The following is a 6,023-nucleotide window of genomic DNA, read 5'->3' on the forward strand; positions in this document are numbered from 1 at the left end:
AAGTTTGTGAAAGGGTTACGTAGTATGCATGGACAGACCACAGGAGTACAAGGGTATTTTTGTACCATTTTATCGCAAAAAGGTTTTTGCCCAGAATCGAACTTCTCATCAAAGATGTCGCAGATTTGGAGTGATCAGTAAATCGTTTCCATCAAATCAATGAGGCTAGTCTGGGATAGGACGTGTCTGAGGAGTGAGGGGTTTAACTGAAGTCCTATTGAAATGGTCGAGTCAATACACTGCTGGGTGTCCGGATGACCTGTGCGAAATCCAATATCTCCTGGCCAAGACCCTACGAATATAGTTGACAGACAGTAGTTTACTTAAACACTATTATCTTCAGTCTGTGATGCACTTAGTCACTGGAGATCGTGGATCAAATGGCCGTTACAGCTTCCACCATGCAGATCACAATTTTGGTGAAAGCCTTTACCTACAATACGGAATCCGACAAAATAAAATAAAGCTCCAGTTTATGTCTTATCTTCAACAGAGCCAACTCTAGGAGTATAGCGGCATATAGGTTTGTCCTTGTGAGTCAAAAAAAGTATACACATTAGACATATTCTAACCTCCAGATCGACCCCGCGTATTCAGTGATGTCCCAGGACCATCCCTCCTTGCGTTAACTACCAAGGAAGCAGAGATACCATAAATATATCATGGTCAGGACCCTGATCAAAAATTACCCAACTGCTCATTCACAGAGGATGGACGCGGTGACACCCAAGCCGCCCTACAACAGTCAGACTTATTAATGACACTAGAAGAACTTAACGATACTGTGTAGCCTAAAGATGCCGATTCCGTGCAGATAAACTAGCGCCAACGACTTAGTAATGAGCAGGATATTCGGCTGTGCCACGTTGTATAAACCATTGTGTGTTGTAGTACCGTAAGCTCATGTACGGACGACAACCCGCGTAAAAGCAGGCCTTCTGTGTTGTAAAGGAGACAACACCTAGGGGGGTACATCTTCTTTGTATTCGCATAAAAATTGTCAACCATAGTGGACGTTCCACGTTGATAATCACAACATTAATTTGCAACACAACCTGTCAACATTCTCCACCAAATAACTAAGAGATTATATAAAGTAATAAATTTGGATGGTGTCATATAAAGAAAAGCAGTCAACAGGTTTCAATGATGCTGAAACGATGTTCGAGATGTCTCAGGCGTGTCAATTTTAATCATTGTCCAAATTTTGTTCACCACGTTAATTTATAGGTTGTCGTTAATCAAACATATATACCAGTTGCTTGTAACTGTTCATATATCCGAGACGAATTTATTCAACACGACGCATATCTACTATGCCGTGTTAAGTGGAATGTTTGATCTATAGGCGCCATAGCAAAGATATGCCAATCTTTAACAATATTGGATACTCCAGTCAAAAATCGCAAGTCCAATTAACAAAACAAAGTTCAACACAAACCTACATGGAATTAAGAAAGTATATAAAGTAAGACAACAGATTATTTTGCCATTAATGAAAATACGCATCTCAGTTGCGCCTTGATGGCCAGTTATGGAAACTTCGTTCATATTTATATCTTGTCCCCACATGAGAATTATTGTGAAACTTGTCTTGCGATTTTTGACTAGGACGTTCTTCATGAGAACCAGTGTCGCATGTTATGCCGGATGTCATTCACTTTGAGATATGCAAAGTTCCCCATTTGATTTTTTCTTCTTCTATTGACTAAAGACACTATTATAGTTGTCGGCCAGAAAACGTTACATTTAATAATGCAACCCACCCCAAACAATCTGTCTAAGATTTCCTTAAACACGGAACCTTCCAGTCAACAGTCAGTCTTCATATAGATACATATGTTGATTATCGTCAGCTTATGAACTAGAATAGCACACGATTTGGATACGGCTTTAATCCATTCGCCTAGAACAGTCTTCGCATCTTTCCATCATCATTCAAAACTGTTGACTGCTTTTCTTTGTATGATTTCATCCTAATTTCGTACTTTATATACTTTAGTTCTTTGGTGGTACGTGATAAAGACGGTTTTTGTAATTTGGCCTTCGATTATTGACTGGGAATGTCCATTTTGGTTGACGGGTATACATAGATTCAAAAGTAGAAGTCCAAACTAAATGCAAATGTGTAGATAAGCCCAGACGTTTGCCGATACGATCATGAATCAAATGTTATTTTAATTCCAGAGCTTGATTGCTGATATAGACAGACCGAGATTGGATTCTCGTTTACAAAGCGACTCTTTGGCCCGAGTACAGTGTAAGTGCCAGCTCCACCCTTTTGTCCGGTCTCGCCCTCTCATCCAAACTAGTCAATGTTTTCATAGCATCCGAAGAGCCTTGTCTATATGGTTAAACACTTGAACTGCTTAGTTTTGTGATGTGCTATCACAAATCCATACCCTCATTCGCCCTTTCGGATGAGAAGTTTGGTCACCAACAGTTTAATACGATCGCCCGGGTTTAGGTTTCATTAGGAAACTTATCAGTATTGCCATTTTCAGAATGGTCCATTTGACCCACAACTCAACTTAACCGCATGAGTGTGTATTGATAGTATAATTTCAAAATCTTATATTGATAGGCGCATTGTTATACTTCCGTCTCGAACTATATTACATTTGAATGCCTATCACGTCGTTGTAATATGCCAAGGGAGACAAGTGCGTTAACGGTTTGATCAAATAAAGAGAGGAACAATACACAGATCACAATAATAGTATTAAACGGTTCTCATTGTCCGTAGGGTCTTAATGACAAAAGGCGGTCCAAGGCGCTCGTGGGGCCGTTTGCGTAGTAATGTTATCGTGCGTTCTTTGAAGTCTTAAAGGCCAAAGTGCCGTGGTCAAAGCCTAAAAAAAGTCATTGATATGGTGCACCTCAATAATAGTGTCGGTCATGTGTTCCTAGTTCAATAGTTGGGTCAACAAATACTACACTCAAAAAATAATCTGTTAATTTTAAAAGTCTTTTGTCTGAGTGATGCTAGAATGATGATATATATAACACACATCTATTCATTCAGCATAAAGATTCTATTAGACTAACAGGATATTATGTTGAATATGACAGAATATTATGTGATAATAACAGAACACATTCTAACATCACTCGGACAACACACTTTCCGTTAAAATTAATTTTTGAGTGTACATCCAACCAGGTAACACTTCCTCGGTCATATATATGTATACCACAAACAAGGCATTTGGGTGTGTAGGAGATATCTGAGATATTTATTGACAAACCGACAATGATACATGTATCCCCTCACCATGTTATGGACAACAATAACAACAACAACAGTCAGTTTGCTGGCACAGTCACTGCTAACCAGTATTCACTAACTAGTATTCACTAACCAGTATTCACTCACCAGTATTCACTAACCAGTATTCACTTTGCTTTTGCTGAGATTTAAACATCATCACGCATAATTTTGTTGCATCCTTAATAACATGCAGTTCACTTATGGGACGTATGGACACATCTCTATATTTCCATTAACTGCTCTATTAATAATCAATACCTATGTGCTGACAAAGTAGTGATGAAAACTGGCCATGTATGTGTATATGTGAATTCGAGGCAGTTTTCAAAATGACCGAAAATCGGATGAGTACTTATGAAAATTCCATCATTCCTATGTCACTACAAAATACAGTAAGAGTTGTGCATGTCTTTAGTTGAATCACAGCACTGGAAGAAAGTCTGTTATGGCTGATTACCGCCATCAACTGGTGGCAATTTGCATAGTGGCAGTCATTGCATCGTGGGTTATCCTTTTGGTGTTTACCTGTCTGAAGATTCTGTTTGACTAATTCTGTTGAATAATGTTGGACTAAATCAAGACTGGTTTGTGAACAAGCCATTTCATGTGACTTAAGTTGATCAATCATCACGCAACAATACCACCATAAAGATTGTTAGAAGTCAATAATGAGACCCTGAAGTACCAGGACGTCATAATTACTAGTATAAAAACTCATCTCAGGAGGGTTTAATACAGCTTCGTTTCACAGACTAAGAGAAATAACAACTTAATGCCAACTTTCTATGTGATAGCCATTTGAAACTAGTCAGTACCAATATTAACATGTTTATGAAAAATGTGCTGTTTTCTAGAATTATAAAGGCACTAAATATCCATAAGCCAGTCTTTGTGCACTATTACTGGACGCATAAAAACTCTTTTTATGTGATAGCCATTTGAAACTAGTCAGTACCAATATTAACATGTTTATGAAAAATGTGCTGTTTTCTAGAATTATAAAGGCACTAAATATCCATAAGACAGTCTTTGTGCACTATTACTGGACGCATAAAAACTCTTTTTATGTGATAGCCATTTGAAACTAGTCAGTACCAATATTAACATGTTTATGAAAAATGTGCTGTTTTCTAGAATTATAAAGGCACTAAATATCCATAAGCCAGTCTTTGTGCACTATTACTGGACGCATAAAAACTCTCTCTCGTCTATTTGTACATCAACGATCTTAAACGTAGAGAATGCTTCTCTGATTTAGATTTCATTGTCATTCGGCAAACACGCCGTTACATTTTATACACTTCAATAAGTGTACTAGATAATGTTTGTGCATCATAAGTTATGACATTTGCCTAAATTCACTGTTTACCGTTTATTCACTGTTTAAGATTTTTTTGTTTTTATTTATAGGCCATAAATAACCAATTATCAGGTTGACTTTTGAATATTTTGGCTGATACACACAAATAAGCCAAATCACGCTATGCAACATAGCAAATTGCATCCGAGGTAGATTATTATTATTTGGGTATATTTATTAAACAAACTAAAACCTCACACCGTAAAAACGAGAAATGTGTACCTGATAAAGGAAAGCAACTGTTCAAATATTTCGATATTCCCACAAGGAGGGTTTCTGCTGTTTTTTTTATAAGAACAAATCATGTTATACACTCAAGTGACAGTGCTTCCAATACCCAACTGATTTTTAAAATTATGTACAGTAGGTGGAGTAGTTTCGATAAGATCTGTGAAATGACTCGGTTCACAAATTCTTATAAATACGCAGGCTTAAAGGTCTCAAATATTGGTTTACAGGGTTACAAACAAGCGACAAAATCAACATTAACAATTCAGAATCCCGTAACAAAGTCCCCTATATTTTATAATACATTGTAAATATCGCAACTGCTTGGAAAATCAAATTTGTAAATCATGTTATGATTAAAAACTGCACATAAGCCTTATTAAGACTTGATTTGCGTGAACTAAGGAAATTGAATTATGATTTTTTACTTATTTTTTTGAACAAAATGACACACTAGAGAGATTTTAGTCCATGCAGTATACCCACAGTGACAGGTAAGTGGGCTAGAACGGTTACACTAATGGAAGGCTAAGACAAGAGGCTAACAATATGCTAATCGTTCTCTGGAAAAGTTGAGGTAACTAGTAACAATACCACACGTAACTGACCAGCAGTTAGACGTGGTGAAAACAAGTGATGGAGACTAACAATACAGATATAGCTTCTACCACACATTACAGCCTAACGGCACTTAAAGTATTCAAATACAGTATAAATAACACCTCTACATTTATGTATATATGTATTTATGATTACGAAACGCTTCTCAAGAAAACATAATTGATGTGTTGTAGTTGTTGTTCGGAAAGACTGACGTACTTAATTAGCCACAGCAGAAATTTCATTTTTCGTTTTCAGACACATTATACTGTCTAGAATATTCTCAGTATCACTTCCTGCTCATCAATGATTCTGCCCCTATTCACTGATTCTGCCCCTATTCACTGATTCTGCCCCTATTCACTGATTCAACCCCTATTCACTGATTCAACCCCTATTTATCACAGTCAACATTCACAAGTTAGTACCAATTCTAACGCGTCTTAAAACATCTGAAGTAGCACTAGATTACCTTTGATTTAGTTTATAATCAGATCTGAATCAGCGTACATATAGATCTTAACTATATAGAAACAGTCCAGCGCTATTCCTGTAACAGTGGCC

This window comes from Liolophura sinensis, chromosome 6 (assembly GCF_032854445.1).
Source record: "Liolophura sinensis isolate JHLJ2023 chromosome 6, CUHK_Ljap_v2, whole genome shotgun sequence".
Lineage (NCBI taxonomy): Eukaryota > Metazoa > Mollusca > Polyplacophora > Chitonida > Chitonidae > Liolophura > Liolophura sinensis.